At 33.2% G+C, this 25,037-nt stretch overlaps 1 long non-coding RNA gene and 3 other non-coding genes across 5 annotated transcripts; all 4 read right to left on the bottom strand.

Moving 5' to 3' along the window:
• Positions 1 to 265: 265 nt before the first annotated feature.
• On the bottom strand, positions 266 to 22,032 carry LOC124517341 (uncharacterized). Of its 2 annotated transcripts, XR_006963423.1 has the most exons (6): positions 21,395 to 22,032; positions 20,839 to 20,986; positions 5,199 to 5,332; positions 4,682 to 4,778; positions 3,395 to 3,544; positions 266 to 1,415 (listed from the first exon to the last, which is right to left on the bottom strand). It is a non-coding gene; the product is annotated as an uncharacterized LOC124517341 (long non-coding RNA). The 2 variants fall into 2 exon arrangements; XR_006963424.1 differs by lacking the exon at positions 20,839 to 20,986 and having other exon boundaries at positions 21,404 to 22,027.
• LOC124517450 (small nucleolar RNA SNORD108) lies at positions 16,560 to 16,630 on the bottom strand. The gene has a single exon (XR_006963453.1). It is a non-coding gene; the product is annotated as a small nucleolar RNA SNORD108 (small nucleolar RNA).
• LOC124517449 (small nucleolar RNA SNORD64) lies at positions 19,183 to 19,249 on the bottom strand. Its single transcript, XR_006963452.1, has one exon. It is a non-coding gene; the product is annotated as a small nucleolar RNA SNORD64 (small nucleolar RNA).
• LOC124517451 (small nucleolar RNA SNORD107) lies at positions 21,791 to 21,863 on the bottom strand. Its single transcript, XR_006963454.1, has one exon. It is a non-coding gene; the product is annotated as a small nucleolar RNA SNORD107 (small nucleolar RNA).
• Positions 22,033 to 25,037: the final 3,005 nt, after the last annotated feature.

Below are 25,037 nucleotides of genomic sequence, written 5' to 3' on the forward strand. Positions count from 1 at the left end.
ATCAGTAATTTTAAAGTAAGTATCAATAGAAGGTAAGGCAAGCAAATAGAAATGCAGCTGATATTATTTGGGAATTTCTAAATTACTATGGTAGAAATTAAAATAATTGGTAATTGCTTAAGTTAATTATTTGAGTAAGTAATGCTTTAAACCCACAGTAATGATTGATGGGGAAAAATCACAAAATAATTAACAACAAAAGGAAATACAAAAAATGATGGTAATGCATTCATGTTTTAAATAAAAACACAAAACTCAAAAGGCATGAAACACAATATTGTTATATTTCAATATACAACTTCTGTACACCAAAAAGTAAAATATCACAGTAAAATGGTGAAAAAACATGGTATTTCATTTGCAAAGCATGGTAAATGGTTAAAATCGTTAGTCATAAAAGATCTTTTAAAAGCCAGTAACAAAGACACTAGTATTCCAAGGGAAATGAAAAAAAACAAAAAACAAAAAAACAAAATAACACAAAACACAGAATAACAAATGACTAGTACAGTTTAAGGACATATGAAGATGACTGAAGTGAACAATAACTGAAGAAAAATACTTTCTTTGTAGTATCACACTATCAAAGATTAAAACATTGACATCCAATGTTTGTACTGTTTTAGAAAAAAGAAGTCTCATAAACAAACACTGGGAGACAATATTGATGAGGATAATTTACACAATTCTGGGGAAATCTCTACTTTTAACTCAAAACATAAATTTTGGATATACTTAATTCCAATGAAGTGGAAGTAGTAGGACTATTTCAACAACTTAGCTGGAGAAGTTAAAAAGTAGATTACATATAAGCATGTTCACTGAAGAGAAAATTTGTAGCTAATGTATGGGCCCAAATGACTACTGGCATTATCAATTTGTTTATCGATACGCCCCAAAAGGATATGCACAAAACTCCTTAACAGCAGATAATATTGGGGAGTAGAATTAGGAGGGAGGAAAAAGCATTTAAAAAGTAAAAATACTACCCTTTACAACTTTCTGTGTCCTTTCAAATCTGGAAAAAAGATAATTTATTTTTCTGCATCTATTTTAAATTTACCCTGTTAAAAGTGAAAATTATAAATATGTGCACTTAATACTTATGGGAACATTGAAATGAAGCCTTGCAATCATATCATCCTGAGCTTCTCTGTGTAATAGCATCTCCATCATTCAAGCTCCCGACATTTAGTCCAATGTCAATAATGAAAACAGTCAACATGCCTGGTTACAATTCCCTCCAATGATAATCTTTAGGTAACTTTGAAACAAGGGCTTTCCCAGTCCAGTTTTTCTGGAGGAGTGTCTACTCCAACACATGAAAGGAGGAGTCTCCATACGTTATAAAGACCGTTTTTGGATTTGAAGATGGTGTCAGAAGCAGTAACATCAGTTTCCTATTTGGACATCACCTGAGAGGACACATTAGGAAATGCGTAAAGTTAGGAAGCATACTTTATGCAATTATCAGTAATATCTAATAAAATTATATACAATGAAATGCAACAGCCATTTTATTATGAAGAAATAACAGATGCATCAGAATAACTTTTGAAATTTTCTAGAAGGCTAGAGATGGCAACTACATTTATTGTGGTGAGCACTGCTTAATGCATAGAATTATCAAGTCACTATCACTATTCACTATTTATAGACCTGAAGCTAATGAGGTCAACTATACCTCAGTTTTTAAAAAGCCAGATGTTGGTATCTTGGTATTCCTTCTTCTTACACCTTCGTAAATGGATTGATCCCAACATTCTCATGCTGTCTGTGTCTCTTTTATGTATTTGGATGCCTATATCTCTAGATTGCTCATTCATACACAAACTATTTAATCTATATGCTTTTCTCTACAATAAACATGACAACAGTGCAAAAAAAAAAATCCAATGAAAATAACAAAAGGACCTTAGTCCCTTTGGTAAGAAAAAAAAAGGTAATTGTATAAAAGACAGAGGCTACAATGGAATTTAATAAGATTTAGATCTTAACCCATTATTCCAGCTGGTTATCAAAATTCTTAAGTAGGTACTTCACCCAAGTTGAAGTTGTCTATTTAGTTGTCTATTTAGCAATGTTTTATCCTAAGGAAAAAAAAAAAACATTTTATCATAAAAGCCTTTATCTTTTAAGGTTATTCTGGGATTAACAGAATAGGTCATTCTGAGGATTATTGCAGGTAGGCAATAAGGCTCTCTGAAAAAGAATGTTTAAAGAATTTGTCAGCATTTACTCTTGGCCGTGTATCACATGAATTAACTTTCTAGTGGGAAATAAAGGAAATAAGAGAATTACACAACTCCTGGTCCATCAGGAGATGGGATTCACTATTTGCTATAATATTAATGGTTTCATTAACAACTGCTCCCTCTCACTCTTTTTGTAGTTCATTACTTTCGTACTTCTAAGGTTATACATCTCAACGTCAGCTTAGTGTACCTGGGCTCTTCTCTCTTTTGCCCTCCTCAAACTCACTTAATGCACAAAATCATGTACTTTGTTTTCTTTCTCGAACTTCTTGTCTTTTGCCTAATTTATTACCAAAGTTACAATTCAATAAAATTTAATACTATGCCAGGCAATGAGTAAGATATTTGTTGAAACATATCTGCAAGAAATCCAGAGTACATGAAAAGTGAAATTCTGAAAATCAATTTATTAAGATCATAAAGACAGATATATGATTTGAGAGAACTGTTGTTAATGGATCCCAAAATTATTTAAAAAAATCAACTACTAAAATTATACAGCTATAGTTCTCAATTACAATATCTTCTTTCATCTGGTCCTACATGTAACTCTAGGTGACCAGTAACCTTGGCACACGCCCATCATGAGACGGAATATCTACTAGAATTTGGGCTGGTCATATAAAAATGTTAGTCAACAAAATGTGGCAGAAGTGATACTACATGACTTCTGAAGTTGGATCATAAAGACCACATGCCACTTTCACAAGGTTCTCTCCGAACATTCATTTTGATGATGCTTCCTCTGTTAAACTGATTGTGTGAAGGTGCTCTAATTTAGCTAAGCCCAGCCTTCCAAGTCTTCCCAAAACAAGTGCCAGACATACGTGTGAAGAAGTGTCCAGATGACTCCAGCCTCTAAGCGTTTGAATCAATATTAAACACCGTATCTTCCCAGCTGATCCCATATTCTGGCATTGTCAGAAATCTTCACCCACAGAATTCATGAAATGGCACAATAGATATTTTATGCCACTGTGTGTCAGGATTCTTTATTACTCAGCAACATGTACCCCAAACGGATCTCATTATCCACTAGCTGCCACCAAAAATTAATTAATCTTAAACAAAGCAGAATATTAACTCCTGCCTAATCAAGTGCCCCTCCCTGAATAAAATAAACACTTATCTGTCCTTACAATCATTTTGCCAAGCAGTATTCCCAAAGCCAGAGATGGGAGGTGACGAATACTCAAATGAGTAATATTGCCAACAGAGGTCTTATGGTACTGATTCTTGCAATTACAAACAAAGATGGCAAAAGTGTCTTTTCTTAGAATTATCATCTCCTGACAGGAAAAAAAGAAGAAACATTGGAAGATAAGACACACATACTTCTTATAAAATAGAAAAAGCAGCAAATAAGTGGAGGCTAATTTTGAACTTTGTTACAAATTTCTTTTAATGCTTAGAAAGAATTCCTCATTAATGAATCCCCTATAGCTGATTCAACATTCCAACTTCAGCTATTACTTTACCAAATACTTTAACTTTTTATTAAAATTCCAGTTAGTGAAATATTAGTTTTAGGTGTGCAATTTAGTGATGCAACACTTACATACATCACCTGTTTCTCATTACATGTGTACTTGTTAATCCCCATCACCTATTTCACCCATCTCCCTCAACCACCTGGCCTCTGGTAATCATAAATTTGTTCTCTATAGCTAAGAGTCTATTTCTTGCTTTGCCTCTATTTTGTTTTGTTTCTTAAATCCCACATATGAGTGAAATCATATATCATTTGTTTTTCTCTGACTTATTTTGCTTAGCATTATACTCTCTAGCTCCATCGGCCTTGTTCGCTGCAAGTGGGAAGATCTCATTTTTTATGGCGGAGTTCCTTATCCGTTCATCAGTGAATGGATACTTGGGGTGTTTCCATAATTTGGCTATTTGTAGATAATGCTGCAATAAAGGATGGGGTGCACAGATCCCTCTGATTTAATATTTTTGTATTCTTTGGGTAAATACCTCATGATTACAATTGCTAAATCATGTTTTTAACTTTTTGAGGAACTTTCATACTGTCTTCCACAGTGGCTGCACCAGTTTGTAATCCCACCAACAGTGCAAGAGGGTTCCCCTTGTTTGTTTGTTTGTTTTTTACCAGTTTCCATGAACTTCTGCCTTTATCACACTATAAAAATACTTGCAAAAAATCCTTTATTTCAAAATTTCCAATTAATGAATAATTTTGTTTATAACATTAATTAGATCATAATGTTTGGTTAGAAATAAAAGCAATTGAAAGAAGACATAAATAATCTCCTACATTCTACATATACTCCCCACCTTTACTTTGGTAAAGTTATCTTTTTTTATAGAATTAATTTACTCACTAATTCTCAGGCATGGCTGGATATTCCTGAGTCTAGCCAAAGCCTTGTTCTAAAACAGAACTTCTTGATCCAGAACCTTCTTACCTGTAGTTCCCAGTTAAGACTTATGAATTAAGAAAGACCATAGGAATGTCAGCTGTCCTCAGATTATCTGTAAATCTCTTCCTTTCATTGTGTTCATCTGAGAAGTAATTATACAATATAGCCAATTAGATACAAATAAGACACCAGGACACACAAATTAGGATGATTTTGGAATAATCACGAACAGCGAATGGAGATAAACAGCTGATATTACTACACAGAAATAACACAAATGTACGGAAATGTTTTTCATGCCAGTTCTGAATCATATAAGAAACCATAAAGACCTACGTGAAATTCTGACTCAACTACTGTAAAAACTAGGAAAAATCCATTCTCTAATTACTACCATTAATTAACTTTCAACCTAATCCAATACTCTTCCTCAAACAACATGATCTAATCAGTAACCACAAATATGTAAATTTATGAAAATTTACCCTTTATAGAAAGTTTCAATGATTTATTTTAATCATTCATGCGTTTGTAAACCCAAATATAATTGTTTAGCACCTACCTGAAATCCTATCTTCTCTCATGTTCATTTCTGGAGTCCCACAATGCTGTTTCAGTGTGTAAAACTCTCTGCTTCACTAGAGTCTCTAAACCACATGCTCTTCATGATCACTCACAAACAATTCATAATGGCCACTGGGAATACAAAATTGGATACAACAGCCCAATACTCGCCAGATATTGATAGGCAAGGATGAAAGGCAGGCATAAATTGGGTGTATCTTTAAAATCCCCTTTTTGCTGTTTAGATGTTCCTTTTGAAATACCTTTAAAATTCAAAATGCAGGAAGTAGAAGCAGTCCTCCATTCCCATCTCTCTATACAGTAATGTTAAAATTTTGCCATCCATTCTTCCAGACACCTTTCTAACAATTAGTATGTTCATTTCAGATTGTCAAGTAGCAATATACAAATAATAAGACAGTATTTTAATACTTAATGTACACATGTACAAAATTTTTAAGAATGCTAAAATATTCATTATAACACTGATCAGTCAGCATTACTTAACTCTATAATCATGTCAGAATAATTACATTCCTCAGGAACAGTAATGATTGACATTTCCAATTAGAACGAGGCATATGGTCAAACCTCTGTAAACACACTATTAGTTGATGTTTGTTCAAAAACTGGCATAATTTTAAATATCCACACAAAACACCCTTATCAGACCATGTTCCAGTGTCTAAATTATATTCATATGATGAATAAGCTACAACCATTATGATCTTTTGTTGAGGTATATTTCAGATGCTCGACTATTATTTATACTCAATGTATAACATACTTCAGTGTAAATTTGAGATGTGGAATAAATTCCCAGCAGCAAGTAACACCATTTCAAATGTTTGAATTTCAATTATTATGGCCAAACTTCTGTTCAAAAAAATACTGATTTATACCTTAATTTATAGGTTAATTTTCTTCCAAAAAATGTTCATAATTTATTATTGGCTACTGAGTTGAACATTTTTGACTTTTGTTTCTGATTATCACATAACATACAAATATAAGCAAACACTGGAAATTTTTAAAAAGGTCTTAGAATAAAATAAATATTCATAAGCACAGAAGTTTTATTTTCATTCAGATGTCTATATATGGTAACAGATTAGAAAACAAACACATATGGAGTTAATCATTTTACATTAAAAATAACACACTTAGGGGCACCTGAGTGGCTCAGTCAGTTGAGCGTCTGACTTCGGCTCAGGTCATGATCTCACAGTTCATGGGTTCGAGCCCCGAGTTGGGCTCTGTGCTGATGACAGCTCAGAGCCTGGAGCCTGCTTCAGATCTGTGTGTCCCTCTCTCTCCGCCCCTCCCTCCCTCATGCTCTCTCTCTCAAAAATAAACATTAAAAAATATTTTTAAATACATACATTTAGATATAACATGAAGCAGGATTATGGAACTATTTAAGTTTAGATTTGAATACTTCCAGAGTATTCCAAAAAAAAAAATGCAAATCAATAAGCTAATGAGAGAGTACTATCATATTTATACTCCTAAAACTAAATGTACATGTGCACATATGTATTAACATTTATAACATGTATGTTATATGCATGTATACACATATATATTTACAAAAAGTAGATTTATATAGCATAGCAAAGTAACAATTAACAATAAGAATATCTTCTACAAATATATCTGTGATTTAAAAAAGACAGTTTCCTTCTCATGTATTCTTTCCTCTTTCTAAAGGTAAAAATCATCCTGGGATATTTTGTTTAAGTATAAAATCTATTATTTTCTTATACATAAAAACCTAACAATCTGAAGAAAAGGAAGGCAATAGATCTATCCCTCTCCCCAAAAAACCCACTTAACACCAAAATGTTATATAACCCTAAGAGAACAATGTTAATTACTTATTACACTGCCAACACTTACAAAAGACAACTTACGGTATTTTACAATAATGAAATATTTACAAATTTATACTTTGTGAAATACCATGCATCTGAAAACACTAGGTATTTTTAAATGATGTATTTGTTATTTACAAAGTTGTCTTGAATATTTTCATCCTGTTCAGATAAATACAAAACTGAAGAGCTCAAAGAGGGACAATATTTCTCATAAAACAGACTTGCTATGATTAAAATACATAATCAGCAATACAACTATAAGTTTAATAGTTGTATAGCAATACAATATAAAATTAGGACTTAGGTTTTTTAACGTATAATAATACAAGGACTAAACAGTGATTAAAATGTAAAATTTTCTTTTAGAGAATGCAAGAGCAACAGTACACTTTTAGTAACTTTCTCCTTCCGATACCAAAATAGGCAATAGCTGAAGAAACTTGTTATCAAGAAAATTGTTATCAACTGCACTGCTATTAAAGCACTTGATAACAATGAAACTATGAAAGTTTACAATGAATTATTTACAAAATTATACGTTGTGAGACTCTACACATCTAGAAAAGACTAGATGTTAAAAACTAAAAACTTGTATCTATTATTTACAAAGTTGTCTTGAATATTGTCATGCAACCAAAGGAACACATACAGAATTGTGTATAGTTCCAAGAGGTAGTATAAAATCCCTTTAACAAAGTCATTTATATCTCCAATGTTAACAATAAAAATAAATACGGGGAAGATATGAATAGGTGAAGCACAGAGGATTTTTAGGACAATGAAAACATTCTGCATAATACCATGATGGATACATGTCATAATACATTTGTCCAAACCGACAAAATGTACAATACCAAGAGTTAACCATGAAAAACTATGGACTTTGGGTAATTATGAGGTATTGATGTAAATTCATCAGCAGGAATAAATGGTAAGTAACTCTGGTAAGGTATGATGATAATGGGACTGATTATGCATGTGCTGTGTGAATAATGATGGAGATTGCGCATGTGCTGGGGCAGGAGCTAGATGGCAAATCTCTGTACGTTCCCCTCAATTTTGCTATGAACCGATCTAGATCTGCTCTAAAAAATATCTTAACACAAGAATAATGTAAGGTACATATACTAGGGAAGCTCCAAATGAAATACATTACAATACACCTTGTAACATCAAATGAATTTACATGGTGTATGTTTTTTAATATACAGTTTATACTTATACAATGGCATACTATTCTACTATGAGAATGGGTTAAATGCATAATCTTTTCTATTTCTCTCAACAACAAAATGAGTGTATGATAAAGATTGCATAGCTCCAAGACCCTATTTATCAGTGATCAATTTCCTTGCCATGACAACTTTAAAAGACAATAGTGCTAACACATTTACAATGAAAATGTTTATAAAATTATACTGTAACACTATGAATACATCTGGAAATATTAGATGCTTAAAACCAAATGTTTCACTTGCCTATTATTTCCAAAGTTGTCTTACTGCTGTGTAACAAATGAACACAGAACTGTGTAATTTAGATTCTGTAAAATTTTCTTTAGTAAAATGAATTTCATCAAGAACCTCAGTACATCTGAGAAAATAAGATATATCTCATGTCCCTTAATAAGTAGAAATATTTTTATATAAAATGGGCACAATTTAACTATTGAAGTCTAATTTTTCTTCTAAATGAAATATGTGAGGCAATGAACTTTTAACCACCCTCTTTCCTGACTATATACATGTGTGTGTACACACAAACATAACAAAAATAAGGCTCAGAAGCTTTTAACCCAATTTTCAAATAAATTGTCTTTAATAATCCCAGCATTCCATGGAATCCTACACAAAGGTGAACAACGTCCTCAAAAGAAAACGGTTTCTACCTTCTATCATTTTGTTTACCAACATTTCTATATACTTCCTAAGTCAAATGCTATAACTACTATAAATACCAGTGTTTAACAACAAACCACAAAGTGCCATCCATAAGAAATTCTTAAAATAATTCGGAGATATGTCAAACTTAGAGTTTACCAACAGCATGATGTTCACTATCTCTATAAACCAAAAATAGATTCAAAGCCAAAGAATCTTACATTACTGATGAGAATGGAAAACATCCACCACCCCATCCATTCTCTTACAACAAACCACTGAACATGCAGAGAAACTAATTATATTGATTTTTATAAGTTTGATATTTAAACATGTTTATCAGCAATGTCTGTATATCTAGAAATAAGTATTTTATCAATAACTACATACACAGCAGTCTATAAATCATAACAGCAGAGACTTATTTTACTATTTCATGTCTACAAGCATACAAAAAGTTTAGTATAAGAAATTACTCATTTCATATTTAAAATATGAATGGCAATAATTTCTGTACTTTAACAATGAATGTCTAACTAAAAAATCTCAAAGCCACAGAGAGAGAGGCAAACCAAGAAACAGACTCCTAACAATATAGAACAAGCTGAGGGTTACCAGAGGGGAGGTAGGTGGGGGAGGAGTTAAATAGGTGATGGGAATTAAAGGAGTGCATGTGTGATGAGCACTGGGTGTTGTATGGAATAGCTGAATCCTAAATTGTGCACTTGAAACTAATATTACACTGTATGTTAACTGGAATTTAAATTTAAATAAAGAACTGAAATAAAGAATACAGAAAGAAAAAACATCAAAATAAAACCTAATGCTTGAAGATGCTCTACTATATCTATAATCAAACAATGATTCTACCTTTAATATTTCAATAAAAATATATTTACAAAATTATTGACAGAAATTATATATCTAAAAATGACATAAAATGACACTTACCTCCTATACGCAAAACAAAATAATATAATCCCTATCACGAAATACATCCCAAATAGACATGGTGTAGTAATTCAATTTGTCAAAGTGAAGTGTTTTTTCAAATTGTCTCTCAAATTGATATCCAGAAAATATACGCACCTATCAGCAAATCCTATGCAAATATTCTAAAACAAAAACTAACGCCGGTCTATAACTTAACTAGCCATTTAACAGTATCCTCCAGCAACTACGGCTCATGAACAACACCCTGTATTATCCACCATCAAACAACACAAAGAACAGATTAAAGCCGAGTGATAATTATTTGGCCAAAAGGTGTTCCTATTGTGTAATTTTTAATAAACAGTTGTCTTATATATACATATACAATACACCTGTGGGTGTATATATACATATGTATATGAATGCAACCCCTGTAAAATTAAGGATTAAAAGTTTAAAGTAAAAATTATTTTATCCTGTTTTACACACAGAACACTCTAACAAAATATCCCGAACCTCAGCTGCTCAATTATTTACTCAGACATAATCTGACAGCTATTATGCAAATTTTTCATTCTACATATTTACAAAACATGCTGATATAATTATTCCTCGGCTTTAAGAAAACATAATAACTGTGTCTAATTATACACATTATATAAAACTTTTCTTTGATCAGCCCATCCTTTTAAGAACATAGATTTGACAGACCATTACAAACATCTCTAATACAAACTTGTAAATCACCTATACTATTTTATGTAGTATTTTAAAGCAAGAACAATTCAATTATTAAAAGTCAAATTACACTGGCAAATGAAAACTTTTCTAACCTATTATGTTTAACCACATGTAGAGATTTTTCTAGTAATTGTATTTCCTATTTGCATACAAACATATCTAAAAACCATAAACAAAGGCAGACCCACAGTTAAAATGACATTTCCACTATGATGAATCTTCTATAAAAAACAATGTGAGATATTATACTAGACACTGCACATTTATTCCACCCTACAATTTGAGCCTAATAATCCAATGAACACAGAGGCAAGATATAATATCATTTTTGTCAAACAAAAATGTCTATCCGTATAAGTTGATATGTATTTACAGTGATGTCTATGTAGGTAGAGAATTAGATGGCAAAGAACATTACATTGTATATAACACTTTAAAAAAAAGTATAATCTTACTGAAAAGGAATTAATGTTGAGGCAATTTAACAATTCTATTGGAAAAAAACAACAACAAACTACACCTATTTAACATCACAGGATTAATAAAATATATGTCGATTCCCAACTTCTGAGCATCGAGTAAAGCCTCTAGGCTGTTCAAGAACTGTTTCTGCACATATGCATATACGTATAGCCCTCCAAAATTCCCTGTTCTCTACCTTCTAAATTCTGCTTTTATTTGCCTACTACAAATAAGGCAGTCTAAAAACTCCTCTTGACAACCAAAATTATATTCTAACATTTAAAATGACCCAAATATCAGTCATCTCCATGATTAATAGGATGGTTTAACACAGTACTTTTTCCATTACATACATAGCAATAAAAAAGCCCATCAAATCCTAAACATGCATAGAAGCTGGACTCTTATGCAGTAATTCCATCATGGGAATTAAATCTCATACCACAGAAACATTAACATACCATAAAGATATTAACAAATATTTACAGAATAACATCTACAACCACACAGAACAGCCTTAATAAAATTTCTTGTGTAACAGCTGCATACAACAGAACAATCCTTGCCCCGCACCAAAAGCCACTCAAAAATCATTCAATCAAATGATTCTAAATGTGTATCATTCAAAGGTATTCTAACAGTTCTATTTTTATAATCATGTATTAAAAATATTTCTTCTAAATGTTAGCAAACTTAACAATCACAATACCTTAAAGTCACAATGCAATTATATTTAGTTATTTCATACAGTATATTCTCAAAATAAACATTAATAACTAGTGCCTTACTTTTTTCCTGATTAATATATTAAACATTCCTCATGTCCATTTCCTCTCCCCTTATCCATAAACATTCAAACAATGAATATAGCATTGTGTGTATCTTTACAAAATGGCCTCATTCCTTTCTAAAATCTTTTCCAGAAGGCAGTTTTACCAAACATGCTTTTAAAAACTCACCTAGGAAACCAGCTCTATTATCACAGCAACCATTTTTAAAAACAATAGATTTGTTTATAACTGTAGTCTCTGTGCTTGAGCATCAGAGTGCAAGAAAGATTAAGCAAAGAAAGAATAAAATACAATAAACTATTACATGTTGAATTTCATTCTTTTCACTAACATCCAATAAACAGTTCATACATATTCATCCTTCACTGAGTATTTTATATTGATTTCAATACCATTACCCAATTACAATTTTCTTAAGCATTTATTCTTAAGCTCTATATGTCCAGTAATTAGTTAATAAGTTTACATTCCTAAAATGGTGTGTGAGGTGAAAAAAAAATATTTGTGTTTATCATGTATGTATTAAAGTCACGTATACAAGGCTCTTACTATTAAATATTTTTATGGTAAATTGGTAATCCATAGAAAAAAATACTGAGATTTTTACCAAATCCAAAGATTGCCAATGAAATAAAATTTTTGAAAAGCAAGATGAATTTCAGGACAGTATATATCTCTATTTTCTCTGTGATTTTGTAGTTGGTGAAGCTTCTAGCTCAAGTTGGGATGTGTTGTCCTTCCCTTTCATTCCATATATTCCTAGAATGCTGTCTTATATTTACTTGAGATTGTCCATTCTAAACCAATACTACAAGTGCCATTCACTTGAAATTATTTCAATTCAGTAGATAACTTCATACATTTGCATTCTGGGGACTAATTTGGAATTAGAGATGCTGTGCTAATCATGTTGGACCATGAAATAAATATAGAATACAAGATCTAGGGAGTGTCTCTACAGGAAGGTCCTGGTCAAAGACCCCTTGAATCAGCATGATGTTTAGGCTTCATAGCAGTCCATAAGTATAATTGCTCAGGATACTCCAGAAAAATTTGAAAACTACAATCTGATCAATGCAGAGGCTCTCAGGATATACTCTCCTGTTCACGTCAGTGGCAAAAACGTTTGCACAGTATCCTAAATCATCTTGGATTATAATCTCATTGTTTCTTGCTGCACAAATTTCGTACGATTCATATCAGGGGAGTCTTAGGGCACAAAATTTAGGAATCCAAATGTTCAGTGACTAAAAGTGGCAAATTTCCAGTTTTGACAGTGGCAAAAGATCCTCTGTTATCAGTTTATATAATCTTTGTCCTCTTCTCTGATTATTGCTTATTTCTAATACTCTTAAAAACATGCCAAATGCAGATTTTTGAAGAAATGTGACTTGGTTTATCATATCTTTCCCAAATACTGCTCTGGCAGACAGATGAAACAGAGAATCTGAAGCTAGAAGTAAGGGGATCAGTTAGAAGCTTTAATACAGTTAAAATACGACAATTACAACAACAAAAGTCATCTAGAAAGGTAGCTTCAGAACTGCTATCTAATGGAGCTTGAACAGTTGTCGATTGTCCAATAAATTTTCTAAGTTTCTGGATGAAATCCTTGTCCATGTTTCTTGGGTTCCATTTATGTCCACGAATGACACCCACTTTCTCACCTAGTTGGCATCACCTTTTTACATCTATGTAAAATTGATTCAAATGATCATACAATGATTTTTAAAGGGTGTTTATGAATGATTCGGAGACATTTCACATGCTTACTTGCCAGTATTTTCTTCTTTGAATTATCTGTACATGTTTTGTCATTTTGAATACAAGTGTTCCAAGTCTTTTCTTTTACAGGGTTGTAGAAGATGTTTGTGTACATTACTAAAACCAAGAGAATAAATAGCCAATATATTTTGCCAACCAAAATAATGATACATTTTCACATTTTTATCTGGCCAAGTACTCTGTTATATACTGACAAGTAAACGGTCATATACTCCTCAACAATGTTCTCTTGATTTCTAAGAAATTTGCACAAATGTAAGTTCAACTGAAAATGTCCTTTTTGAAAAATTTAAACATAGAAGATTTATTCTCCTGTGCGCTATACTGAAACAGGTGTAAGTACCCAATAAAAAAGTAGACAACCTTAAGGAATACATTTTTTCTTTCCTCCATGCCCCCCCAAAAAATTTGGCACTCTCTAATTAACAGAAAATCAAGTTGAGTTTAAGATAATTTTGTGGGGGCACCTGGGTGGCTCAGTCGGTTGAGTGCCCGACTTTGGCTCAGGTCATGATCTCACAGCTCATGAGTTCGAGTCCCCCGTTGGGCTCTGTGCTGACAGCTCAGAGCCTGGAGCCTGCTTCAGATTCTGTGTCTCCCTCTCTCTCTGCCCCTAACCCACTCACGTTCTGTCTCTGTCTCTCTCAAAAATAAATAAACATTAAAAGACATTAATAAAAAAATAAATAATTTTGTACCCTCAGCAAAGTAGTACAAAAAATGCCAGTGTTTTGTGACTCAAACCATTATAAAACATGAGAAATTTGAGCTTTAAACTGGAGCCACACTTTGCCTATACAATAAAAGGAAAATTTCGTGTCTTTTGTTCATTTATGCATTAATTCAACAAATAACTATGATAACAATATACCAATATAACAAAAATTACTAACTATCCAAACTTCTACCATATGCCAATTATTATGCCAGGTCTTGGGAGAAACAACAGTAAGGACACCAAGACTTTCTAGTGAAGCATTAATATGCTTTGCTCTCCCTATAAGGGAAGAATATGAGAAAATTAAGTCCACTATGCCTTCTTATAACCATGTTTATGAATCATGCTATATATAATCTTAGACAAAGAAAAATATTATTAGTTAAACCGGGGTTTTTATGCATTGTTTCTTCCCCGTGACTTCAGCAATCTTTGAGGGATGAAATATTTCTATTACTTTGCCATCACATAGGGCCATCATTCACTCAGTTGAAAAAAACACTCCATCTATTTCAAATACAAAACCATTTTCCAATCTCACTACAGAAGGTTATACCTTATACAAGATGTAATTAAGAAAAACTCCCCAAATATTCTTATTCAAAAATAAGAAAACCAATTTCACTGCAATAACTTATTTTCAGAAATCATGTCACAATTTTAAAATATCTTATGTAATTTCTTCTTCACTCCAAGCCACAGGAAAAAAAGTCCTCTCGTTCCAATTCTCAGTTCTTTATTTGCTATATCATGGGGGAATGACTCTGATTTGACCTATATCTATATTCTTCAGCATTTTCAAGCTTGGAGAAATCCCTGGCTACTTTTCGATGTTTATAAGTAAACACAGACAGTCCGTTATTAACACTATTCCCATAAATAAGCACCATTATAAAAAGCAGGTATCAATAACCAAATACAGCTGCCAAAGTATTCACAGATAAGCTATAATATATTTACTGAAATTTCCCCAGAAAACAGACTCAACCCCAAAATCAACAACACCCAGAAGTTCACAGGTAGTGGCAGTTTCTGGCCTACTTAAAATGATACAGAAGTGGATGCTTAAAATAAAACCAAACTAGGGCGCCTAGCTGGCTCAGTTGGTAGAGTGTGCAACTCTTGATTTCAGGGTTGTAAGGTTGAGTTCTTTGCTGTGTAGAGATTACTTAAAAATAAAGTCTAAACACACAAACACAAACATATGCCTATAATGCAAATAATTCAAGTTATGCAGTTCTGTGACCAACAGAACATAAACCAGATAAATCTTCCCACAAAAGTAAAAGTATTAGGCAGAAGTTATGAGGTCCAGAAAATCAACACACTATTCAGAGATCACATCTACTTTTAAAATGTTTTTTTAAACATTAATGGCTCTCTGTAAATTTTTGTTTATTGGTCATTTTTATCCAATGTGAACTTGGTGAATATTTTTGTACTTGATTCATTATCAAAAAGAAATTTACTTCCTCAAATTAAGTACATAATTTAAATGTATACTGGCAATTTGTTGTCTGAATAAAACTCAGTTGTTTCTTATCAGCATATGTCAACTTCTCAGACCTTGACCTACGCTGAACCAGAAACTCTTACACAAACTGTACAGGCCCTCCAGGTGATTCTCATGTGTACTGAAGTTGGAGAAAGTCTGATTTAATCTAGACCGTCTAGAAATATACAACTCTACCTATTCCAATAACTGCATAATGACCATATTTGATTCCAATAACTGCATAATGACCATATTTGATCAGCACATCTTGCTAATCACAGTAATTTCAACATAAGACACAATACTGCCTATTCATCTCAAGAAAAGACACAGAGAATCTAACATGGCAAAGCTGGCTGAAACTCATACACTGCTGTTAATGACAAAGTAGCAGGTAAATGTTAGTAATTCTGATTCCTAACCAACCCCCACTGGTCCAATATTCAAAGAGGGCAGCTTTCCTCTTGCCAGCAACTGAAAGAATCCAAACACTGTTTTCAATTTACAGGTATCCTTCACACTTATACAACACTACGGACATGTTACAATCACTGAAACCATGTATTTTTCCTTCTTATCTTCCTTTCTTCCACCAATGCTCTCACCATCTATTGCTAATTCATTCCTTCTATTAATCTCACCAAAGTGCTCCAACCATACATAAATCAGCTAGACTTAACCTCAGAATCCCTTTGTAGGAATGAACACTATCATCAGATTCAAGAAACAAGGAGTCTGACCATAAAGCCAACTTACCCCCTCCAAAACAAAAATAAATCCTGATCATCTTCTAGGGATTCCAATTATAGGGAATTTTCTTTCAATCACCTATAAAGAAACAGCACCACGAGAATGGGACTATTTGGAAAGGGCTGAGCCAGCAACTACCACTGCTTGCTTTCTCCCAGTAATAACTGACTACCATAGGTTGTACCAAACATCCAAAATCAAATGACCTTTAGTCAACACTACTCTTCAACAGACTCCAATGAGTATTCCCTTCCTTCCTCATTCAAATGTATGCTTTTAATCAAATTCAGTTACTAGAAAGGGTAACTCATTTCTCTCAATCCATCCAGCATATCCCTACTGGACAGGATCAGGAACATTAAGTCAAACAAGTATGAGGTTTATAAACATACTAAAATTTATGGCAGGGAAACAGGGACTTGATAAAGGAAAGACCTTAGAAAAGACTTGTTCACCATTCTTCTTAAAGAAAATTGTAATTTTTCTGAACCCCAACAGCTTTTCACTATTAACTATCACTTCTCACAGTATCAACACCCACATTATCTATACACACAGACCACACACACACACGCACATACACACACACACACACACACACACACACACACCTTAACAAATTAAGTGACTAAGGATAATATCTTGATATATTCAACTATCAATGGTACATCTTTATAAAGGTTTTTCCTAAATTACCTGTTTAATTACTACTCAACTCCCTTATAATAACTACTATCAGCAAGTCACAAGGACCTAATCATGGAATACCAATCACGATAACAATCATGGTAACAAAAAGTCCATTACTTATACAAGATAAATATTAAAGAAAAATGTAAGATTAAAGACCTGATTCAAAAATTCAGGTAAAAAAAATGCATGGTACTTATTAGCATATCATCTCTAGGGCTCAGTATCAACAACTGCAAAATGTCAATTTCATCCCCTTAAATCACAAAGAGTCAAAACTTCTAAATCCCCATCTATGTCTTGCCAAGATACAGAAAGGTCATTAATTTATTAAGACAACTAAAGTAATCCATCTGGAAACAATTAGCAAAACTGAAAGCAACCGATGGAATAGGACAAGATATTTGCAAATGACGTATTAGATAGAGGATTAGTATCCAAAATCTATAAAGAACTTATGAAACTCAACACCCAAAAAACAAATAATCCAGTGAAGAAATGGGCAAAAGACATGAATAGACACTTCTCCAAAGAAGACATCCAGATGGCCAACCGACACATGAAAAAATGCTCCACATCACTCATCATCAGGGAAATACAAATCAAAACCACGATGAGATACCACCTTACACCTGTCAAAATGGCTAACTTCAACAGCTCAGGCAACAACAGATGTTGGCGAGGATGGGGAAAAGGAGGATCTCTTTTGCACTGCTGGTGGGAATGCAAATTGGTGCAGCCACTCTGGAAAACAGTATGAAGGTGCCTCAAAAAATTAAAAATAGAACTACCCTACAACCCAGCAAACGCACTACAGATGTTTATCCAAGGGATACAGGTGTGCTGTTTCGAAGGGTCACATACACCCCAATGTTTATAGCAGTGCTACTAACAACAGCCAAGTATGGAAAGAGCCCAAATGTCCAACAACAGATGAATGGATAAAGATGTGTGTGTGTGTGTGTGTGTGTGTACACACATATACACACAATGGAGTATTACTCGGCAATCAAAAAGAATGAAATCTTGCCATTTGCAACTACGTGGATGGAACTAGAGGGTATCACGCTAAGCAAAATTAGTCAGAGAAAGACAATTGTCACATGACTTCACTCATATGATGAATTTAAGATACAAAACAGATGGGAAGGGAAGCAAAAATTACATAAATACAGGGAAGGGGACAAAACATAAGAGACTCTTAAAGAACAAACAGAGGGTTGCTGGAGGGATTCTGAGAGGAGGGATAGGTTAAATGGGTAAGGGGCATTAAATAATCTACTCCTGAAATCATTGTTGCACTATATGCTAACTTGGATGTAAATTAAAAAATAAATTAAGAAAATAAAGTGTGCACACACACAAAAATAAAGTAATTCATCTCAATGTATCTTTAGCATTCTGCTGAAAACACAAGTCTTATTTTAGACCAAATCGGTATCTCAACAACAAACTAGCAATTTCTTATTCATATTGTACTTGGAGCTGCCTCATAGCTTAGGGACATGCTCTCAGGAAACAGGTATGAGGTTGGAACTAAATGATTATAGTAGTATGTAATATAAAGAAAAAAGCATAGTAGCTACCAAGTTTTTACTCTCTTAAATTCATCACTTGAAACTCATAATGAAAAAGACGAAGGTGAGATATACAAATGCTACAAACACAGAAGATAACTCTACAAAAGGAAACTGCAGTAGTGGAATTTAGAATCCACCTCTCTTTAGTTCACTGGAAAAACTTACAGTTCCATTCTTCCTAATATGCACAATATTGCTCAAAATATCTTGCAAAATTTACAGTGCAAGAACTTATTTTCAGAATATTTATGTCCTAAGTATTTGGGTTGACACTTAGGCTGGACTTCAGAGTACTCACACTGAGTTTCACTTCATCATACTCAGTAAACATAACTCATCATAAATCCAGTCAAGGTCTTTCCCAACAACTACTACAACTGTGTAAAAGGATTAATACCTTCAGACAGTACATCTCTAATAATGCAATTATCTTTTAGCTTAGGAGAATGATGATCATCTTTATGTAACAATGTAAGTTAAATAATAGCAATATAATTCAACTGACACAGAATTAAGGTGAAAATATGGAGAAAAACTAAAGACAATAAAACCCCAAGAATGTGCCAGAATTATATCAAGATCTTTGCTGTCTTAGAACTAAATAGCTTATGATCCACTTCTACAAGCATATCATCCAAACTGAAAAATGAAATATTCAAATATTTTAAGGACCTAGACCACATTGAGTCTCAAAATATTAACTCAAAATATTCGAGTCAAGTGAGAATCAATGTAAATGGTCAAATAAAATTAAGACAGATCAAACTGATGAAACACAGACTCCAGTAAAAAGTCTACACGGCACTGATGATTCTGAAGGAGCTCTAAGATCTTGGATACAACAAACGAAATTGGTATGGTAATATAATCAAAATTATATCATGGAAAGAATAGAGCAGACACTGCTTTTCCTGATATAGGTTTCCTAATAGACAATAAAATTACTAATATCAAGAACTGTACTTTTTAACTTTATTTCTGCTATCACAGCACAGGGGAGGCGGGTAGGAGTATAGGTTAAACAGGTGAGGAGAATTCAGGACTGCATTTGTGAGACCTTAGTGATGTATGGAAATGCTGTATCACAACATTGTATACCAGAATCTAATATTATCCTATATGTTAACTGGAATTAAAATAAAAATTTAAAAAGGGGGAAAAATTCTGTAAATAGTACAAATAAATTTTATGTAACATGGGAACAGATAGCCCAATGAATTCAGATGTACAAATATCTAATCCCTCTAGCTCATTGTATTATCGTCACCAGATGTAAATCTACCAAAAATAATTCAAAATCAAACATCTGGTTGATCTAAGTGGCTTTTTCTTGAGTCTTGGCTGCCTCGTCTACTTTTTAAGATTAATCTTGCTCACCAAAGAAAATTAACCCAGTCAAGTCTTCTACTAACCATTTCGATTCCACATTAGAGCTTCCTAAATTATAGGCAAAAAGCAAACCATAAGAGACTCTTAAACACAGAGGACAAACTGAGGGTTGATGAGGATGGGGGCTTGGGAGGCTGGGGAAAATGGGTAATGGGCATTGAGGAGGGCACTTGTTAGAATGAGCACTGGGTGTTGTATGCAAGTGATGAATCACAAGAATCTACTCCTGAAGCCAAGACTACACTGTATACACTGTATGTTAGCTAACTTGACAATAAATTATAAACAACAACAACAACAACAACAACAAATACATGATGTTAGCAACATGGATTCCAGAGACAAACTGAGGTGAAACGGAATGCAGAACAAACTAGTGGAACTGTTTCTTTCAGTCTACATTCCTGTCACCAGAGGATACCAGGGCCAAAATGCCACATGCCTTTTAGTATAAGGAAAAAGTCCCTTGAGGTCTCTTCATCTATCATTTGAGAAGTTGAATGAAGTATACTGTAGCTGTCCTATACAGCCTATACAGCCTACTCACTTTTGGCGGAGATGGACTTGCTGCATTAACACCTGAAGCTGTAAATCAACATTCACATATAGAACAAACATATCCTTGGAAATGGATTTCAAATATTGCTCTCTTATTGGGCCTTCATCATCTCACTAAGAAAGAGATCTTCTTACCCCTGCAAAATCAAACAGAATTTTTTTAACCTTTTCCTTTTTTTTTTTTAACCAAAAATGACTGAAAGGTAAACTTTATACCAAGGTACCTAGCTTCACTAAAACAAGACCCAAGACACAGCAAACAGTTTTGACTGGCTCCTATTTAGGAAAAACTAACTACTTCCCTGGTAAGATATGGAGATACATATTAGATAGGCATGGATTATAATCACAGACATTACACTATATGGAAGGAACTATAATGAATCTAAAAACTTGCATCCTAAAATTAAAAAAAATAGTAATTCTGACATTTCTTAAACATCTACTGTGTGATAGGCTCTATACCCATTGATCATTGCAGACAACTAAAGAAAAACTAAAAAATTGTCCTCAAACACCAATGGTGTCCATTTGAAGACACTTACCATACTCACTGTATTTCATAATATATTTTCCATAAATATTAGTTCCCCATTTTCCTGGACATCATCACTTAAACATCTCTGTCATCCAATGTGTGATCCAAGAAGTAGTAGTCTCCCGTTTACATGTCCTTGCTTCCTCTCAGCATATGCATGTACCTTCTGGGATCTAAGGATGAGCTTCCTGTTTTGCTTTCAACAGCATATATGTTTTAAAAAAAGGGAAAAAATAATGAGCTCAGAATATGTATAAACATTTAAAAAAAAAAGGATGTCTAAGGAACTGGCAAAGTATACTGCTACACCTGCCATTTCTAAGTATTCAAAGTTTGCACAGTAAGCCAAAATTTTCTATTGAAAATAATGTTCTCTGTAAAGTCTACTGAGGCACATTGACTAGATTTCAGAGTGTCATTTAAGCTCAAATTTTAAAATCATTATGTTCAGACAAGGTCCTGTGTCATCATGAACCTAGCCAAGGCCTCTGTAATGCACTATTACTTTTCTTTAAAAGGTTAGTTTACCTGTAGTGGTTTACCTTTGTCCTAAATGCAGCTAATACAGTTTTAAGCCTCCTTGAGAAACTACTGAGTAGGATCCACAGTGACATGTCAGAAAATTGAGTGGTTAAATTCTCTCCTCCTTTCAGAGTCATCAACTATGTGGACAAAAGGGCACTTCATAAGACTGAAAAAACTGCAATACAAAAAACCCATGATAACATGACTTCCTTTACTTATTTAATATAATTCAAATATTGAGATTTATTAAATGAATAGCCAGTCCCAATGGGACTGAAATGCAAAGAGGAGTTAACAATCTGGCAATGTGTTATCAACTGGGTAACATGTATTTTAAAACTTTATATGATCTAATAGATAAAATCATTAAGTTTTATTTGAAAAAAGAACAATAGTGTTTTTCCTAATCTTTGAAATTAGATTATGAAAATTCTACACAAGCATTACTGTTATCACATAATTCCATAAATTACTTATATTATTCTACTTTAAGTTAAGACCTACAAAAATAAAACAGGTTTACAAAAATTACAAGACTTCTGATATCATCTATATGTGAAACCTGAGAAAGTTAAACTCTTAGAAACAGAATATAATGGTGGTTGCCAGGGGCCTATGGGTATAGAGAATGGGAAGATATTGATCAAACGTATAGACTTTTAATTATAAGATGAGTAAATTCTAGGGATCTAATATACAACATGGGACCATTGTTAACAACGTATTATAATATTTGAAATTTTCCAAGAGTAGATCTTAAATGATCTCACCACACAAACACAAAAAAGAAATGGTAGCTATGTAAAGTGATGGATGTATAACTTATTGTAGTAATCTTTTCACAATGTAAATGTACAGCAAACCATCATGTAGTATATCTTAAAATTACATGACATTCTTGATCAATTATATATTAATGAAGCTGACAAAAATGTACAGAACTTCTAAAATTTGACATGATTAAAGAGCAGTGAGTTTACAAAGGACGGAGGAAGCAACATTACTTTTTATACAGTTATACTAAGTCTAGTTTACCTATCATAGCATAAACACAGAATACTACAAATAACTTAAAGATTTAAGAAAGCAGAACTATTAAATCCAAGAATTCTATTTGAAACTGTAATTTAAACCACAATGAAAACTTATATTGATATACAATGCATACATATTTATGAAGTTACTGTTAATAAATGTGACCAGGAAATCAAGAAGTCACTGCCCAAATGTGTTTTAGATATAACGTACAACTAATTTGAAAGCACAATCGAAAAATCCTAAGGGACAAGTATTTACTGCCATGGAAGTTTGAAAACTTTTATGGTATTATGTGTTCCATTGGAACTCTTGGTAGAAGCTTAGATCTAGCAATCCATAGCAAAAGATCCACATTTTACACTTAACATGCAATTATATATCTATGCTAAGTATTTTTTCAATTTATGTTCCACGATCAAGGTTATCAAATAATTCAAGAAGTTCTAGGCAGAGTACATTATAACCAAATCAAAATATCCATTAGAAGAAAACATCTTGCAGAATCTAGAGTTCTTTTCACTCACCTCTAACTTGCAAAAGACGCCGTCATCATTACTTAAGGAGATATTAGAGAACAGGTTTTCTTTGTATATGGTGCATAATCACTCATGTCAAAATCTAAGAGCCATCCATGTCAGCAGATCTACCCAAATAGCAAAGTTTTCCTCCAAAACAGAGAAAGTACCACAAATTATTCAAAATTTGGTCCAGAGTCAACTGCAAAGAAAACAAGGCTCTTTGCATACCACCCACAAAACTCTTAGAACAAAAGTTATCAACTATATCACAATAAATTTTATCTTAACAGAATGGCTTGCCTCCAGAGACCCAGATAAAGTACTTTGCCTGGGGTTCTGTAACCAAGATGTTTCTTTGTAACATTCACAATCTCTTAAGTATCACATCTGTATTGTACATCTCCTAAACCAAGAAAGACCTGGCTACTTTATGTTCCCTACCTGATAGTGTCCATTAATACTAAACACTACCCTGGGAGAGACAATATAAATTTGATGACATTAACTGCAATAATTTTGAGGGTCCCTTTTCCTTGGGAGGCTACTGGTTTAAAGGCCATGATTTAAAAGATGGAAACAGGGGGGCACCTGGCTGGCTTACTAAGTAAAGCATAGATAGGACTGCTCTTGATCTCAGGGTCATGATTTGGAGCCCCCTATTGGGCACAGACATTACATAAAAATAAAATCTTTAAAAAAATTTAAAAAAAAATCAAAGATGGAAATGGTGACATGCACACAACCTCTGTTGGTAAAATCAAATGAGAAGGCACAACCAATCTACCAGTCTTTTATTTTTTTAATTTTTTAATGTTTATTTATTTTTGAGAGACAGAGAGAGAGACAGAGCTCAAGAGGGGAAGGGCCAGAGAGAGAGGGAGACACAGAATTTGAAGCAGGCTCCAGGCTCTGAGCTGTCAGCACAGGGCCTGACGTGGGGCTTAAACTCAAGAACCGTGAGATCATGACCTAAGCCGAAGTCAAACGCTTAACTGACTGAGCCACCCAGGCACCCCCAATCTCCCAGTCTTAAGTTATTAAGGAGTTAATATCAATCTTTAGTATTTTATAAGCTAACTCCTACAATCAATAAGGACTGATTCATTTTCTAGTTGAAAAGTTAGCAGTAAAACGTAAAAACCTCCTTCCTCTTCCTTTTAAAAGTTACTTCACTGTTGCATAACCAACTCAATCTTTACCTACATATGTGAGCATCCCTTAATTATCTAACTGGAAGAGACTGTCCACTCTTTTAAACACTTAACAGTATATCACTAAGTGATACAGCTGGATATAATTTGTGCTCAATAGTGTCAATGACATTTTAGGTTATAAGTCGCCTTTATTTTAAGTAACAACCTATCTCAAATATGAAATCTCCTCTAGTTTTAACAATGTGTAAGTAAATACTTACTGGTAGGTTGTGATGATTATTCCAGAATCACATCACCTACTCTGATCACGCAAAGCACAAAAACACTACAAGAGCTGATCAACTGAGGTAAACTTCCAAGAAAAGTAGTATCTCCAATCCAAATCCTTTGATTTAATGAACAAAGTCTGATATAG

This window comes from Lynx rufus, unplaced genomic scaffold (assembly GCF_022079265.1).
Source record: "Lynx rufus isolate CCGP_SWC_20201006 ecotype Redwood Valley unplaced genomic scaffold, mLynRuf1.p SCAF_21, whole genome shotgun sequence".
Classification (NCBI taxonomy): Eukaryota; Metazoa; Chordata; class Mammalia; order Carnivora; family Felidae; genus Lynx; species Lynx rufus.